The 18,203-nt window shown below is 47.1% G+C and overlaps 5 non-coding genes across 5 annotated transcripts; 1 reads left to right on the top strand and 4 right to left on the bottom strand.

The window, feature by feature from the left end:
* Positions 1-57: 57 nt before the first annotated feature.
* Positions 58-129, bottom strand: TRNAQ-CUG (transfer RNA glutamine (anticodon CUG)). The gene has a single exon. It is a non-coding gene; the product is annotated as a tRNA-Gln (tRNA).
* Positions 130-3,502: 3,373 nt separating this feature from the next.
* TRNAL-AAG (transfer RNA leucine (anticodon AAG)) lies at positions 3,503-3,584 on the bottom strand. The gene has a single exon. It is a non-coding gene; the product is annotated as a tRNA-Leu (tRNA).
* Positions 3,585-4,140: 556 nt separating this feature from the next.
* On the top strand, positions 4,141-4,213 carry TRNAM-CAU (transfer RNA methionine (anticodon CAU)). Its single transcript has one exon. It is a non-coding gene; the product is annotated as a tRNA-Met (tRNA).
* Positions 4,214-5,190: 977 nt separating this feature from the next.
* Positions 5,191-5,324, bottom strand: LOC140626502 (small nucleolar RNA SNORA70). Its single transcript, XR_012025672.1, has one exon. It is a non-coding gene; the product is annotated as a small nucleolar RNA SNORA70 (small nucleolar RNA).
* A 5,867-nt stretch (positions 5,325-11,191) lies between these two features.
* On the bottom strand, positions 11,192-11,264 carry TRNAM-CAU (transfer RNA methionine (anticodon CAU)). The gene has a single exon. It is a non-coding gene; the product is annotated as a tRNA-Met (tRNA).
* Between the last annotated feature and the right edge of the window lie 6,939 nt (positions 11,265-18,203).

Raw genomic sequence — 18,203 nt, 5'->3', positions numbered from 1 at the left:
CAAAAATCTAAGGGCCCAGAGCGAAGATGAGAAGGCAGGTAAAAAAGATAAAAGGAAAGGTTCCACCGAGATTTGAACTCGGATCGCTGGATTCAGAGTCCAGAGTGCTAACCATTACACCATGGAACCCCACTCGATGGTGCTCCTTCACACTGTCCATCTGAAATCTCTTCCTTTGTGCCCTTGTGTGTGTGTGTGTGTGTGTGTGTGTAAGTGAAAGCTGTACGGAATACAACTGAAGAATGAGGCACCACTTTAAACAAAAGTTCTGTCTCTTCTTCCCGATTTTTTTTTTTTTTAATCTAAGAGGGCATTTTTTGGCGGTCGTGGGGCAGGTGGAAAATCCGTGCACTTTCGAGCCTCAAGGCGATGGACGATCCAGATACTGGAGCGTCAGATGGGTGACAGGTGGTGGGAGGGGCATCCACCGCACCTAATTCCCGGGGCAGGGGCAGCGAAGGGTTCTGAGGATATTCTTTTGCTGGTTTTGATTTAGCCTTCATTTCTGACCCACGCAAAGGCAAGTTGGATTTTCATCTCACGGTTCCAAAGAGAGAAAGGAAAAATAGAACATTTCCTCTCTGTAGCTTCACTTACTCAAAGTACCTGCAGACCCTTCTAGGGCGACCCTGCATTGTCTAGGTGCTTTCCTGCTCAGTTATAATTCTGGGTTTCAAACCCGAAGATCTGTGGCCCCACTCCAAAAAGTACCAAGTGCCCGCCAGTCCCTTTCCTCTTTGACACCACAAGTCTGGGACTAATGGAAGCTTAACCAATGCGTGTTTCTTGAGGGCACAGATAAAAGGAGTGTGTGAATATTCAGTGGGATAGCCCAGTGTTAGACCTTTGGGAGGGTTTCCTTTTCCTTCCTTCCTTGGGCTAAATCTGACATGGGTGAGGGGGATGGCTGTTGCATCTTTTGTTTTGCTTTTGTTTGTTTTTGTCCTTTCTGGGTCACAGCTCCCAGGTGGACATTCTAGTGTTCAAATGGAACCATAAATAGGTGTCCCCCAGTGTGGATGAACACAAGTCGACACCGTAGTGCTGCGCATACTCACCTATTTTTTTCCAAATCTTAACTTCATCAGGATAACATGATTGTTTGCCTAGTAAGTGTAAGAACAACACATAACAAAGAGATCATATATACAGCATGGCTGGAAGCCACACCCAAGTATAAATTGCTCCTCACTTAAGCTAAATATGAAGTCTTGACCACCTGTTCTCAATATGCCTCAGTGAGTCTCCCAAGGCTGAGTTGCGAAGGCATCCCTCAATCATTTTCTGCAACTCATCGTTTTGCTAGATCTCCAACCAAGCAAGGTACCTGTCACTAAATAGCTGCCCAAGAAACATGGTGGGGAGAGAAGCAGTGAAACGAAGACTTTTGGCCAGGTAACTGTGAAGTTCTCCTGTTTATACACACACACTTCTCCATTCCATGTCCATGAGTCTCCTGGCCTTCAAAGATGGCCTAAGCTATCTTAGATCTATCTGAGCAATGAACCAAGTCTTTTCTCCCCAGTACAGGTGGGGATCCTTTTTATTCCCATGAGCTATAATCTTATTTCTTAAAGAATAAGAAAAATGACCACTGGTTTTAAAGGGATACCAGGACATCGAAAGCCCATTATTTAACTTTAAACTACTCTCTGAGGATAGGCAAGGGGGAGGGGGTATAAATGACTGCTTTTTCAGCCTTAGCACATTTATTCCCTAGGAAAGGATAGTGGGTAAAGATCTGGAAAACAGGGCAGATGGCCATGGGTTGGTTTATTTTTGAGTGTGGAATTCAAAAGCCTGTACCTTTCCCTTGGATTGCCCATGTGGTTAACAAATATCACAGGGTGAATGCAAACAAATGAAGACCACCTAAGGGAACATCTTGGGAAGGGTGGACAGATGCCTGGGCCCCACAATCCAGAAGCCATCTGTTCTCTGGTGATCTACCCAAGAATGGCTTGCAGAGCTGAACACAGAAAGAGCAAGCCAGTGTGGCAGAACCAGCAGTCCACAACCAAGATCACTGCAGGTTCCCAGAGAAAGGGGGCTTCAGAACACCTGACCCTTCATAAGACTGAAGATCTCAGTGTCCTCCCAGGTTCTCAGCTCTGTATGCACTGCTTACCCCACAAATTAGAAAGTTATTCTTTCATGTATTTATTCATTGAAGTTTGCCACAAATATTTATTCAGCTTTCCTGATATGGGGAAGCAAGAGAAATACTGTTCTGTATCTGACAAATCTTACAATGCATGAGGAAAAGCAGACAATCACACAAAAGTTTCCGAAAGTTATGGTAGATGCCGAATGATGGACTGAATGGTAATGGAGCCTGCCAGCCCTGCCAGAGAGGGGCAGGTAGCAATGAGCCCAGCCCGCCAGGGCACCACGCCCTGCATTTCTCCTTTGCTGTTTATCAGATTGGGATTTTTAAAAATTCATATATAAATTTATGAATCCACGTGTTTGACTTATGAAACAAATCTCCACCCAGTCTAACAACTTAGGCAGAAGTGTGTCAGGTACAGTTTATCACCCTCCGCCCCTTCTCCGACACTGTCACACCAGGAGCAATCCGAAGTGTGTCTGTCCTTCCCTACCTTGTGCGGTTGTACGACTCGGTTACATTCTCTGTTCTGGCCACAGTACACCTAAGGTGTGATTCATAGGAGTTGAACAAGTCCACAGGAGTTGTGTCATCCTGGGGCGCGTGTGCGTCTAATGGCACCGGGGCAGGGAACCTTGCTGTTCTCTCCCTGTCTTCCGGGGCTGACGGTGATTTCGGAAGGGTAGATCCCGGGAGGCTTCCAGGAAAAAGCAGCTTCTAAACTGAGACCTCGAGGATGATGGCTTGAGGGCAGAGGGAAGTGCTGGGAGCAGGAACAGGGGGAGCCCAGTCTAGGGGACAGAGACGCGCGGAGGGGCGGCGGCCTCTGGTGGGGGGGGGGGGGCGCTGAGAGAGGGCGTGGAGGGGTGAGGAGGGAAGGGGCGGGGCCTGACCGGGGGTAGGGTGAGGCAGGGCGAGGCGGGGCGACCCCAGGATAGGGTTTGCGCAGGGAAGGTCGAGAACGTGAGATCCGAGGGTGCAGGCCTGCGGGGCACCGGGGGTTCAGGGACACCGACGCTCTTCCTTCGTTTATAGATTAAACGTACCGAGCAGGGTCTGCTGTATCTGCGCGGCCTGAGAAAGCACCTGGCACCTAGTAGGTGACCTACAAATATTTTCTAAAATAAAAGAGTGAATTAAAGGAAGGTCTGTTAGTGCTGGCTGCTTGTGGGGGGTGAAAGTGCAGTGATGGAGGGGGTCAGTACCACACGCAGATGCTCGTCACCTTCTTGCTCATTGAGATCCTTGAAGACCCATCGTGAGTGGGTGGGGGCGGTGTGACCTCTGGGAAAACCCCTAGGGGGTCCTGCCTGGACTTCGGAGCCTGTGATAACTGTCTACACTGCGAGTGACAGGGACGCGTACACAGCCAGATGGCTGTAAAAAAGGCTCTGGCAGCGGTGGGATTCGAACCCACGCCCCCGAAGAGACTGGAGCCTTAATCCAGCGCCTTAGACCGCTCGGCCACGCTACCGCCTGGGCCCGGGGAGCTGCTTGCACTTCTGCGACCTGAATGTCCCCGCGCCGCCCCCAGCCCCCAGCCCCCAGCCCTCGGCTCGCGTGGGGCTCCGGCCCGTCCTCCACCCGGCTCCAGGCGGCCCCGCAGGTCACCGACACGCCCCGAGGGTGTGGGCGCGGAGGAGCCGACACGGCAGGAAGCGAGCTCCCCACTTCAGGCGCGAGCACGCCCGGCCCATGGCGAGCCCCGCAGCTCAAGGAGGAACAGAAGCAAGGGAAGAATCCCGCGGACCGCACGGCGGGAAGAGCGCGCTCCCGCCCTGCGTCCCGCCCCGGGAGGGTGCAGGTGCCCGGGATGGGGCGCCTGGCCCGGGTGCCCAGGTGAGCGCACCGCCCCGAGACCGCGGCAGAGGCCGCTCAGCGCCGGCCGGGCTGCTCTGTCCTGCGCAGCTCTGGCCCCCAAACCGGGGATAACTTGGCGTGAATGGTTTAGAAACCCCAGTTCGCAGACAGGAGACGACACGGTTGTACATGCTCTTGGTAGGTGTGCTGGGGAGCGGGCACACGCGGCCGCCTCCTTAGCGCAGCAGGCAGCGCGTCAGTCTCATAATCTGAAGGTCCTGAGTTCGAGCCTCAGAGGGGGCAACACGTTTTTCCGTCTGCTTTCAATGTAAAGGTGTACAATATATCTTTTATTTTTCGATGGAGGAAATTGCTTGAGAAGACTGACGGGCAATTTGCTGTTTAACAGAACGTGTATGTTCGGTTACAAAATAGTGATTCTCTACTAAGCATTCAATACTCCAAAATCCTTCGGGGCCTTTCTCATGCCAATTGCAGATACAGCTAGTAGATTTTCAAAATGTTCTTCAGATAGGCTTGGAGTTGTTTGACACCAGGGTCAAGAAACTTACTGGCTCTGGGGTGCTGAGAGGAGGAGGGACAAACCGTTTGGGGATGGGGAGACTGTAGGGTGGTGCACAATACATTTCTATTAATTACTGATTGGTCCTCTCTTACCATTCTTCTTAATTGTTACCACCAGCTCACCAGTGACATCCTATGTGTAAAAAAATGCCCCCCTCAGTCTTGTTACATTGTCCTTCTTTTCCTGCCTCTAGTACTGTTTACTGGACATTAAGTCACCAAAGAGAAACAAGAAGTGAACAAATAGGAAGTGATATATTTATTTATTTATTTATTGACAGGAAGCAGGATTTATTGGTGGGCGTGAATAGGGTTTGGGTGGAGCAAGGTTCTCATGAGTGCAGAGCCCTCCATTTGTCCAAGGGGCCACGATTAGGGATGTATTTGACCCCACAGCCATCTGGGATGAGCCGCTTTTCGGCCACCGTATCTTCAAATTCGTCCACATTAAACTTAGTAAAGCCCCACTTCTTGGAGATGTAGATCTTCTGGCGGCCAGGGAGCTTGAACTTGGCCCTGCATTGGGCCTCAATCACATGCTCCTTGTTCTGCAGCTTGGTACAGATGGACATGATGGCTTGGCCAGTGTGGACCCTGGCTACTGTGCCCTGGGGCTTCCCAAAGGCACCTCGCATACCTGTCTGCAGCCTAGATTGGAGATAGCATGATGTCAGACCTCAAAGTTGACCATAAAGGGCTGTCTCCAGGGTCCCTTAGGGCAACCCATACAATCAACAGGCTGCATACACTACCAAGGAGGCTACTGTTTGCAGCCATGGCACACTGGGCCCCCATGGAGAAAGAGCACAGTCGGCTTAAGTGGCTGCAGAAGGAAGTGATATTTAAAGAGTGAAGATAAACACGCTGCTCCAGAATGAACAATGAGTTAGGGACTGGCAGGGCTAGGTAGGGAGAGATAGGTAGGGAGCTGTGGAATCAGGCTCACAAAACAAAGTTCCCCAAATGCTGAGAAGTAAGAGATAAGGGAACTAACCAGACCACCCTGCCCTAGGTATGGGTGGAAAAGATATTTTTTATGACAGTCGCCTGTGACCAACAAAGAATAGCCAGACCTAAAAGGAAGAGGAAGCCATAAAAGATGATATCTCCAGTCTCTACTCAAACCAGGACATCGCAAGAATGATAAGGCCACAGGCTCCCCGGTCAGTTCTAAATAAAAAGACTGTCAGTGGGGGGCCCAGTGCTGGCAACCATGTCAAGACTCCTCTCACTTCTAAGAAGAGCTCTTAGATACAGAGTTCTCTCTGTATCCTTGCTTAATCAAACTATTGCTTTACTCACTCTCTTTTGTCCACAAGATTGATTCTTTGACTCAGTGAGACAAGAACCTAGCTCTCCTGCTTCAACATGATTTATATTTAATACCTCGCTCTTAACATTTCAGTTTATCCAATAGGAAGTGTTCAACAGGTATTTACCGAGAACCAACTATAAGCCAGACACCAGTCAAAGCTGTGTCCTTCCCTGTGAATCTCTTCTCTCTCAGCTTCAATCCATTCTTGTATACCCTACGCTGTGATGTTGGGGCTGGGCATCTGCCAATGACATTTCCCAAACCTTTGTCAGGGAACCTGAATGCAATCAGTTGAACAGCATTTTGCTCTGTACCCTTGTCCTACTGCCACATGGTACTAGGCCAAATCCGCATGGCCGTCTATGGCACAGTGGCCATCTCTGTGTCCCCATCATCTCTTGCCCCATTCTGGCCCATTCTTTATGTGAGAATGATGAAGTTTTGGAATATAGGTTAAGTACAGAGCCGATGACCAAGAAAGAATTCTTGAGATGTCTTTGGGGCAAAATGATGGTTTTATTAAAGCACAGGGACAGGACCCGTGGACAGGAAGAGCAGGTGCCCTGGGCCTGTGAGGGGAGGCGGATTATATACCTGGGAGTTGGGAGGGGTTTGGGGATAGCATACTCTCTAAGGAGTTTTGGAAGCCAGTAGTTGTTGCTCAGGAAATATGGCAGAGCAAGAGCAAAGAAAGATGATCCCTTTGGTTCCAGAAAATCTCCTGAAAAAGGGAAATGCTTATCAGGCCCTTAAAGCCACTCAAGCAAAGCAGGTGCTTTTGGACAAGAAGGAGCAGAAGAAAGGAAAAAAGCTCAAGTTTAAGCGACTTGGGTGGTTCCTACATGATTCCTGGTGGCAGCAGTGTGACAGGGTGTGCCTCAGATGCCTAGAAGTGAAACCTTGTGGCTTAGAAGTGCCAGATAAACATTACTTGGCCTTCACTGTATGCATCACGCATCCAAAGGATTAATGGAGTGAGTTCACTGGTGCAGAGAACCATTGCAAGGCTGCACCTGAAGACAATTTTCAGTGGTTTCTTTTTCAGAGTAACTCCCCAGACCATGAAAACACTGCTACCAAGAACAGAGTGGGCTTCCTCAAGGAGGTGGGCTTACCTAGCTGTCAAGGTGAATGCATCAGTCAGCTCATTTGGCAGCTGAATTAAACCCAGAATATCTGAAAGCACAATGCATTGGTGGCATGTGTTTTGTCTTCTGGAATTGTTACCAGTATCTTCAAAGAAGATTATTTTCTGCTGTATCTTCAGAAACTAGAGGGAGGGTCAAAGAAAAGGTGATGGTGCTCCTGGCAGGCACTTCTGACCACAGCACAGTTCCAAGGAAAAGTTCCAGTGTGTTTTCCACATTGGCTGCCGCTGCTACCTCTCAAATCAGCAAAGGACTCATGCTATGGAAGAAGGAGTCCTGCTATGTCACATCTTCTATCCTGAGGTTTAATGGTGAATGAATACCCAAACATGAATATAAGGCAGCAGTGGACCAAGCTCGGGGACATACTTGAACCTGGGGGTTCTGGGGCCTTGTTTTGGACAGAACTTGAAATACAATTGCAAAGAAGAGCACACACACACACACACACACAAAGGAATTTTGGAAGCAAGGTTTCCAGGACCTTGAGGGGGCTAGCTATTCTTGGGAAAAGGTCCCTTATTACTGTCTAATAAAACCTGAGTCATGAGACCCTTCAGATGTGTATCGGTGGGCCATGCACTTGGAGGATGATTGCCAACATGTACCTTGGGGGTTTAGAGATCAAGGAAATTTCTGAAGGAATTTGTATATGTTGGAGTAGACTCACAGGCTCCTGGGGGTCAGGCTGAGATTGCCTTCTGCCCTTAGCAAAGTGTGAACATTGAGGCAGTTGAGTCCATAGAGGAAGGTCCCTCTGCCTGTTTCAAGGACTTGTCAATGTGCTTTGTCCTCAGCTAGTCCTCTGTTCCCCCATCAAGAGCAGCATGATCTTTCCAAGATTACCTCTGATCATGTAATTTCTCTCTGCTTAAAATCCCCAGTGACTTTGCACTGCTGCAAGAGTGAGGTCTCTATTCTCCACCCCTGGCCATAATAATCTCAGAGCCTGTCAGTCTTCCATGTGCCCTGTGTTCCTGTCTCCTTCTTGCCACCAATTCTTGCCAAAGCTTTCTGCCTGCCAGCACTTCAGGCCTGCTTGCAACTATCTGGAAGTGCTGTCCTCTTTGCTCCTCCTAGAACGCTAGAGCCACGTTTCTGCGCAACTTATCATATGAAGCCTTTCATTCTCAGTTTAAACAACACTTTCTGGGAGAAGTCTCTTCTCAGCCCCTTGAGGAGGTCATCTCCATTTACAACCTGCTCTATTGGAAGTATGTGGGAGGTTGGGGGGCACTATTTATAGTATGCATACTTCTTTCTTAATTTTCTACCTCTATTCTCCCTTTATCCTGACTTAAATCTATTAACTTCTTCTATCTTATTGTACTACAGTTGTGAAGACCACCTCAAATTTGCCTTTACTGGTGGCATGAATAAATGCATAATTAGAAACGAATCTCATGACAATCACTTACATCATTAAAACAGGGATGTAGGGCAGCTCCAGTGGCCCAGCGGTTTAGCGCCTCCTTCAGGCCAGGGCGTGATTCTGGAGACCGGGGATCAAGTTCCACGTCAGGCTCCCTGCGTGGAGCCTGCTTCTCCCTCTGCCTGTGTCTCTGCCTCTCTCTGTGTGTCTCTCATGAATAAATAAATAAAATCTTTAAAAAAATTAAAACAAGGATGTAAGTTACTTTTTGCCAATGACCTGGGGGCAGAAATAGTCTGGAGCCATATTCAAAGGGGCAAGGGAAAAATAAAACAAAGCAAAAAACAAAAAACAAAAAACAAAAACAAAGGGGGAAGGAATGGAGTTGGGAATAAGTAAAAGGAACATGAACAGAATTTAAAAAGAAAGGCATTCTGGGATGCCTGGCTGGCTCAGCGATTGAGCATCTGCCTTTGGCTCTGGTTGTGGTCCTGGGGTCCCAGAATCAAGTCCTGTGTTGGGCTTCCTGCATGGAGCCTGCTTCTTCCTCTGCCTGTGTCTCTGCCTCTCTCTTTCTATGTCTCTCATGAATAAATAAACAAAAGCTTAAAAAATAAAAATAGGGATCCCTGGGTGGCGCAGCGGTTTGGCACCTGCCTTTGGCCCAGGGCGCGATCCTGGAGATCCGGGATCGAATCCTACGTCAGGCTCCCGGTGCATGGAGCCTGCTTCTCCCTCTGCCTGTGTCTCTGCCTCTCTCTCTGTGTGTGACTATCATAAATAAATAAAAATGTAAAAAAAAAATAAAGACATTAAAAATCTTAATAAAATAAGGAAGGCATTTGGACTCAGGACCAATACTTTTTTCTCATTAGGATTTCGAGGAAAGCAGCTATGATATGGTGCTCAGTAGAGCAACAGACTTTTAATCTGAAGGCCTAGGATTCAACTCCCTGTTGAATTTCCTACGGTTTCCACTGTCCATCTCTGGCTTCACTTTTGCAGAGCTATCCTTTTATGCAGAAACCACGGGGATACATGACCTAGGTGGCCACATGATGGAAAAATCTTTAGGGTCAAGCATTTCTAGCCCGCAATGAAGAAGTGACTCCCCTACAAAGTGAGGAAAAATAGTGGGGGATACATGGGAGCTTTACAGTAGGATGGTCCAAATCTTTGTGAAAAGAACTAACATGCACATGGTCCCAGAGTAATAATCTTTGCCTATTGATCTCATTTAGCTAAAAAAAAAAGTAGGCCAGAGTAAAGTTATTACATCCCTTCTTAAGGAATGTGGGTGGCCATGTGTAGAATTCTCTGAGTGAAGCAGAAGTGCTCTACCCCAGAATTGGTTGGTAAATGAACACTGCAGAGGCTTTTTTTGGACATTCAAGTTCAGTAAAGGATACAAATTAGGTAGAACTAGAAACTCTCATCTAAACTTGCATTGTTACAATAATACCTTATTCAGGAAAATAGCATGCTGTGATCAGAATTCTGCGTTTCCACGTCTGCCCAGGGCCAACCACACCCTCCAACACAACTTTAAATAAATCATCTTGGGACACCTAGGTGGCTCAGCGGTTGGGTGTCTGCCTTTGTCTCAGGACGTGGTCCCGGAATTCTGGGATGAGTCCCACATCAGGGTCCCTGCAGTAATGGGACCTGCTTCTCCTTCTGCCTATGACTTTGCCTTCTCTCTGTGTCTCTCATGAATAAATAAATAAAATCTTTAAAATCAATCAATCATCTTGGTTTTGTTTTTGGTGGTGAATGCTCCAGACCATGGTTGCTGCATATCATAGTCATTGATATTTTATTTTATTTATTCATGAGAGAGAGAGAGTGAGGGCGAGAGGCAGAGACACAGGCAGAGGGAGAAGCAGGTTCCATGCAGGAAGCCTGACATGGGACTTGACCCCAGGACTCCAGGATCCTGGATCCAGGCAGCGCTAAACCACTGAGCCACCCAGGCTGCCCTCATTGATATTTTATTACTTCCACTACTCTTATTACAGGTGCAGAGATTTGATTTCCATGGTAGAGTTTATTTTACATAGGTGAGAATGTACTGATCGAGCATGAATATGGTTATGATATATTCAGGTTCTGGCTTGGAACGTCTCTGACATCTGGTTACTGTGTGTCAGTCCTTCAAGCCTAAAAAACTCTGGGGTGAATTAAAACATAGTTTCTACAAAGGAGAGGAACAGATCCTGAATAGCGAGGGCTCCCATAAGGATGAGGCATTCTCTAAAGAACCAGATTATACAGAGAGTCCAGTGTAAGAAGATACCCTAAATGTACAGATGGGACCAGATTATACAGAGAGTCTAGAGCAATCTGGTCTGGTTAGGACCAGATTATACAGAGAATCTAGCGCAAGAAGATACCCTATATGTGAGAAGAGGAAGCCACAAGACCTGCTGAGAAAATTGAATATCAGATTTCATTTATCTGTCCATTCATTTTTTTCAATAAAGTAAGCTGCACTTGAGCACTGTATGTTATACTAGATGTTGGCAAATTGAATTTATTATTTTTTATTTATTTTATTTTTTTTGGCAAATTGAATTTAAATACAATAAAATATTTTTAAAAAAGAACTAAGTTGCATCAATAGAAGGGTAGTGTTCTAAGAAGGACTAGAAATCAGAGGAACTTGGACAAAAGAGCTTGTTCATTGGAAAGAGACGAAGATAAGCCATTGCACACATAGAAGTAAAGAAGAACATCCATATGTACTTATCTACTGATCAGGTGGGAGAAAGTGGAGACTTAACCTCTTTGACAGAATAACGTCGGGCCCAAAAGGGCAGGAAAGCTGTTGTTTCCTGACCCAGAAGGGCTCAAAACGTTACTGCCCCCTCTGAGGTTCGAACTCAGGACCTTCAGATTATGAGACTGACGCGCTGCCTACTGCGCTAAGGAGGCAGGTGGCACAAGCGCTCTCAGCGCGAAGTATTCGCTGCGGATTTTACTTTTGCCCCAATTTAGTTCCTCCCCAGATTACCTTCCTCTACACTTCAGAAATGAGATGCTCTCCTGCAACGGCTCCTAACCCCGAGGCCGCTGGAGAACGTAGGCGTTGACGCGACCGCCTCGGCTCCCCTGCGTCCAAGTTGACGACCTCGCCCTGGCGCGAGGAGGACATTTCCTCGATTTACCCTCCTGGAGAGGCGCACGCTCACCCGCAGTGAGTCAGCGCAGGTTGCCCGCACCGAGGCTCTGCTCTTCCATCCGCGGACGCGTTCCTCCTGCTGCTCCTTTTCAGGAGACGGCCTGCGCTTGGGGGCCGCGGGGGTCCCACCCGGAGACTCCCTTCGGCCTCAGGCCCGCTGGACACTCGGTGCAGAGCGCGCGGCGCCCGGAGCGCACCTGCAGGCGTGCGAGCGCCCGGGCGGGGTGTGCGGGATGGGACGGGACTGCACAGGAAGGTGTGCCCGGGTGTCCGGGTGCCCGGGTGTCCGCGCCGAGGCTGCCTGCTGGATCCCCTGCCCGGGCCGCAGGTGGTCGGGAGCTCAGGGCGGGCGCGCCCTTGCGGTCTCGCACAGCAGCCCCGGGGCTGGAGGCTCCGCGGCGTTAACCTCAGGGCCTCTGTCCCGCGTCGTCGCTCCTCTGCACCTGCAGTGCCGTCCTCCTTTGGGTCCCGCGAGCTGCGGCCTGTGGTTCAAAGAGGCGCGCACTCCGGGCTGCGTCCCCCGGTGACTTCGCTCCGCGAGGGAAGCGATTCGGCAGCCGCGTGATGCTGCCTGTAGATGAGCCCTTGTGCTCTGAGTTCAGATAGTGCTAGTTTAATTACTTCCCATCGCCATGTGGCTGATACACGATGGCACATTAGTTAGGTGTCCACCGTAGCTATTGGACAGCTGCCTGCATACACGTTGCGGTGCTCACCACCAGGGTAGCTCCCATCACCGAACCGCCCTATTACAGCACTCTTTTCCCTGAGATGTGCTCCTTTCACCCCTGTGACGTGGGAATTCCGATGCTGAGTGAATTTTTAACCTGGGAACAGCGCGACCATATTTTCTAAGAGTTTGAATAACGAAAAAGAGAATGATTACCATAGGAACGCCAGCCTGACCCAGACATCACTGAAAAAGTAGAAATGACTGTCATTTCAAGGACAAAAGGAAAGACAGGTGCACCTGGGTGTGGGAGGTAACCAAAAGGGAGGGTACTACATAGTATGTGGAAGAGAATTTGGAACTCTACATGTCAGAGGAGGCATGCAGTTGTATAGGGAACCTAAATCTGCAAATCCCATGACCTGCAGAATCAAAGATTTTTTTTCACCTCCCACACCAACACTCATTTGAAAATAGCATTGTGTCTAATACTACAAGAAACACATGCATTATCTTATTGATTGCTCTATTTCCTGATTCAGAAATTGCAAGGCGAGGACATACAAGACGGGACATTTCTATGCTGTGTATTGGCCTCTTGCACCATGGAGCTGATTCCAACAGATGAACTCGCTCTCTACAATATGGCACCAAATTGAGTTGTGTGTCAAGATACAGCAACAAGAACAAATTTCCCCCAGCTCCTATGTACTATTATTTGAAGCATAGCATGGAAAACCTTCTTCCTGATCAGTATGTAGATTTAATTAAAACTTCCAGATACATAAAACTAGTGATTACTAGTGATTAAATACAAAATGGACCTTGCTCAGACATCTGCATGTTTGGCAGAAGGTGCAAATGTAATTTTGACAAATTTCCATTTAGCCTATAAGCTTTTTTTATCAAAGAAAACGAAAAGATATTATCTGGTGAGTGTTCTACACAACTTGTCTGCAACACTGCTAAAAAATGTTGTAATTTACTCATGATATTGAGGCAGTCATAGTTTATCAAGCCTTATGGTCACTGTTTACTATCTTCAAAATGTGCGGAAGCACTTAAAGAAGTTTCTGGCTTTAGAGAAATGGAAGGAGATGGCTTTCTCAGGCGTGTGCCTCCAAGATACCTAGCATAGTTGTGGGCCATAGGAAAAAATGTTAAAACATTGCTCTCTTGTAAAATCTTTACTTCCAGTGGGATAAAAAGAATACCTTTCTCTAATTTGGAAACACTTTGAGGATGAAAATAGTGAAAAGGACCGCAGTAAAACAGACATTTATATGCTCTTTCTCCAGCATTGTTTGATGATATGTCATGTAAATTGTGACAAAGGCTTATATATACACATACAGGAAAGACTAATTTTTGGTGGAAACAAGACTGTTTCAGAAGAAAGGAAAAACAGTGTTCACAGGAAAGGGCAGCCAAGCAGTTAAGTGAAACAAGACTCCCTTAGTTTCTTTACTAAAAGTATAACTTACTTAAAATCCAAGTTTTCTTTCACAAGTTCAAGTTACTGCTGTGCTTTAATCAAGATGAGGCGAACTGGAGGGATGCCTGGGTGGCTCAATGGTTGAGCATCTACCTTTGGCTCAGGGTGTGATCCTGGTATGGGGATGGAGTCCCTGTATTGGGCTCCTTGCAGGGAGCCTACTTCTCTCTCTTCCTGTGTCTCTGCCTCTCTCTCTCTGTCTCTCATGAATAAATAAAGTCTTAAAAAAAAAAAGATGAGAACTGCAGCAGGAGCAGATCTGTAGGCTAGAGAGATCAAGGCATTGTGTACCTGTGTACCTTCTGTGGGGATGTCAGTCCCATCCCTGACTGTGCTCAGTGGGAAAGGGGGTTGGGGTGGTTATGGGAATCATCAGGGTGTAGAGGATACTTATAGTCACATGACCTGGTGAACTCAGGCAGGCAGAGTGCACATGTAGAATATGTAAGGTTCAGCTCAGAGCCCTGGAGAACTAAAAAATTCAGAGGTTGGGAGAGGAGGAAATAAGGAAGGAACTACATTGAAGTAGAAGGAAAACCAAGAGGGTGTGGTGTTCCAGAGGCCAATGAAGAATGTGTTTCCATAAAGAGGAAATACCAACTGGCAAAATGCTCCTGAGAAGCAGACCCAAGCAAAGGCTGAGGATTTACCACCAAGCGCCTCAAGATAGAGTCCACTGGGACTCAACAGGGGTTTCCTTGGAGTGGAGGCTGAAGTTTGGTTAAGAATGGGCTAAAGAACTCTGGAAAACTGTGTGGAGGTTCCTCAAACAGTTAAAAATATACCTGCCCTACGACCCAGCAATTGCACTGTTGGGGATTTACCCCAAAGATACAAATGCAATGAAACGCCGGGACACCTGCACCCCGATGTTTATAGCAGCAATGGCCACGATAGCCAAACTGTGGAAGGAGCCTCGGTGTCCAACAAAAGATGAATGGATAAAGAAGATGTGGTTTATGTATACAATGGAATATTACTCAGCTATTAGAAATGACAAATACCCACCATTTGCTTCAACGTGGATGGAACTGGAGGGTATTATGCTGAGTGAAGTAAGTCAGTCGGAGAAGGACAAACATTATATGTTCTCATTCATTTGGGGAATATAAATAATAGTGAAAGGGAATATAAGGGAAGGGAGAAGAAATGTGTGGGAAATATCAGAAAGGGAGACAGAACGTAAAGACTCCTAACTCTGGGAAACGAACTAGGGGTGGTAGAAGGGGAGGAGGGTGGGGGGTGGGAGTGAATGGGTGACGGGCACTGGGTGTTATTCTGTATGTTAGTAAATTGAACACCAATAAAAAATAAATTAAAAAAAAAAGAATGGGCTAAAGAGCGATCCTGGAGACCCAGGATCGAATCCCATGTCGGGCTCCCGGTGCATGGAGCCTGCTTCTCCCTCTGCCTGTGTCTCTGCCGCACTCTCTCTCTCTCTCTCTCTGTGTGACTATCATAAATAAAATTAAAAAAAAAAAAAAAAAAAGAATGGGCTAAAGAGAGGGGCACACTTAGGGGTATCTCTACCCTGCAGACATTCAGTTTTTGGAGAAAGTGGTGGCATGTTTGGTTTGACCAGAGGACAATGAAGGCTATCCTAGTTGGTAATGCTGGGAATTACCCACGAAACCTAGGCTGCATAAGTAAGGAGGTAAAGACGTGAGGAGGAAGGAGATGCATTCAATAATTTACCAGAAGACAAGAGAAGAAGAGCTTAAAAGACAGGAAGTGGTTAGTATAAGATATGATTGAAATTTACATCTTGAGTTGGTACTGGAAGTTTAAATGTAAGGTCAAAGGTGATGAAGTTTTGGAATATAGGTTTGGTCCAGAGCCCATGGCCAAGAAAGAATTCTTGAGATGTCTTTGGTGCAAAATGGTGGTTTAATTAAAGCACAGGGACAGGACCCGAGGGCAGGAAGAGCTGCTGCCCTGGGGCCTGGGAGGGGAGGCTGATTATATACGTGGGAGTTGGGAGGGGTTTGAGGAGAGCTTGTTCTCTAAGGAATTTTGGAAGCAAGGTTCCCAGGACCTTGAGGGGGCCAGCTGTTGTTGGGAAACGGTCACTTATTACCTTCTAATAAAACCTGAGTCATGAGACCCTTCAGATGGATATCGGTTGGCCATGTGCTTGGGTATGATCGCCAACATGTATCTTGGGGGTTTAGAGATAAAGGAAATTTCTAAAGGAATTTTTTTTTTCTAAAGGAATTTTTATATGTTAAAGTAGACTTACAGGCTCCTGAGGGTCAGGCTGAGATTGCCTTCTGCCCTTAGCAAAGTATGAACATCGAGGCAGTTGAGTCCATAGAGGAATATCCCTCTGCCTGTTTCAAAGGCTTGTCAATGTGCTTTCTTCTCAGCTAGCCCTTTGTTCCCACATCAAGGTGGTATGTTTTTCAAATTGCAGCTTATAACGCTTTTATGGGTTCTGAAATCACTTTAGTGGATCCCAACTAGAATTTCAATTTAGGTGAAAGAGAAGAAATTACAAAATGTCAGCATGCATCACAAGTAAGGGTTGTGATGTGAATGCTATTTCTAATTATAGATCCCACTAGAGCAAGTTTGAGAAACACCAGGGTAGAAAAGGAAAGAGAACAATCTTTAGAAATGAAAAGCCTAGGGGGAGATGGGGTGGGATGATAGGAGGGCTGAGGGAAGCCACATCCCACTTGCATACCTGGACCCCATTTGTTCAACAAGATTTGGGGAGCTCAAAAAAAAAAAAAGATTTGGGGAGCTCTATGGTTGTCTCCTCTGTAGGGGAGGGAGAGGAAGACACTATGGGTAGGATTTTTTCTCACAAGTTTTATGTATATCTAGAGAGGGTAAGAAGTACTAGAAGCTGGCTCCTGATAGTAATTTGGGCAAGTTTACTGAAACTGTGGTTTTTAAGCAGGAAGAAACCACAGTTCTCAGATTAAGGAAAGCGTTAAGATTTCTTTCCTTTTGACAAGAAGACCAGCCTAGATTTTATCCTGAAATATTTTCCTGTTACCATCTCCTTATCCTTTTTTTTCTTCTCCTTCTTCTTCTTAGTCTCCTACCCTAGCCTTACCTGCTGAGCCCTCTCAATTTTGAGCCAGTTTTTGAGTCTGTAAAGAATATGATTCCCAGCAACACGTCCTCATCATTCCCCTCCAGACCACATGTCATGGAGCTGGGGGATGCCAGGTGCCAGTGTGCAATGGCCCTTCACCCTCTGCATGGATGACTGTGGTAAGGCACCAGAGTCAGGCCTGTCTTTTGCACTGTTTTATCCCTAGTTTTCAAATTTCATGTCTTCGTAAGAAAAGCATCACCTGAGAGAAGACTGGCTCCTGTATGGTGGGTGAATGGCACCCTCATGCTCCTGTTCTTTTCAGCCCCCTGCTCTGTCTTTCCTGCCACATCCTACCAGCTACTGTGAATTCTCCGTGTTCTGTACTCCCTGAATGCATCTTCTTTATCCTGCTGTGGATCACTACCACTGTTTTACTGGAGATAATTATCCTCTTCCTGACCCCAGTGTCTTTTCTCTCTCCTGTCTACAGCCTCCAAACTGGTTTCTTGGCTTCTATTCCTGCTTGTTTTATGCTACTTCTCTATACAGGCCTGTCCCATGAGGTGCCCTGCAGGAACGTGTGGATCAGGTGAATAGGGTTGTCAAGGGCCTGAGCCCTGACAGCCACCTTTCTGTAATTCATGCACCAAAGTGGGTTGTTATTACATAATTTGCATAATGGCCCCTGTGTGCTAGCTGTGGCCCCCACTTGCACAGCAGGGGCAGGACAAGCTTGCAAAGATACCAACTACAGTGACCTCCTTTTCTGATTCCCCATGGTCTTCAAGGTAAAGTTCAGAGTCTTCAGCGCTGTCAGGATACAGCTCACAATGTGTTCTGATGATCTACTAAAATGTAACAGCGTCCCAGAGCATAGTGGCTTGAGGTGGGCAAAATAATGCCAGAGACACTGCTCATTCCTGGAAACTGTGAATTTTATATAGTAAAAGGGACTTTGTAGACGTGATTAAGGTTAAGGACCTTGAGACGGGGAGGTGATCCCAATCACAAGAGTCCATGAAAGTGGCAGCAGGAAGCGGAGACTAGGTCAGAGAGGCAGGATTTCAGAAGGCCTGGCACCCATGTTGAGCCAAGGCTCCTGCTAGCTTACAGCCATAAGAAAACAAAGACATGGGTTCCTAAAGCTTCCCAGAAAGGAATGCAGCCTGCCAATGCCTTGATTTCAGCCTGGTGAGACAACACCAGACTTTAGACCTACAGAACAATAAACTAATACATCTGTGTTATTTCTTTTTTTTTTTTTAATATTTTATTTATTTATTCATGAGAGAGAGAGAAAGAGAGGCAGAGACACAGGCAGAGGGAGAAGCAGGCTCCATGCAGGGAGCCCGATGTGGGACTCGATCTCAGGACTCCAGGATCATGCCCAGGGCCGAAGGCAGACACTAAACCACTGTGCCACCCAGGGATGCCAATCTGTCATTTCAAACCGATGTTTGTAGTGATGTGCTGTGATT

Source organism: Canis lupus, chromosome 37, assembly GCF_048164855.1.
Source record: "Canis lupus baileyi chromosome 37, mCanLup2.hap1, whole genome shotgun sequence".
Lineage (NCBI taxonomy): Eukaryota > Metazoa > Chordata > Mammalia > Carnivora > Canidae > Canis > Canis lupus.
The sequence above is the reverse complement of the archived record's forward strand: the minus strand, read 5'-3'. Positions and strand labels throughout refer to the sequence as shown.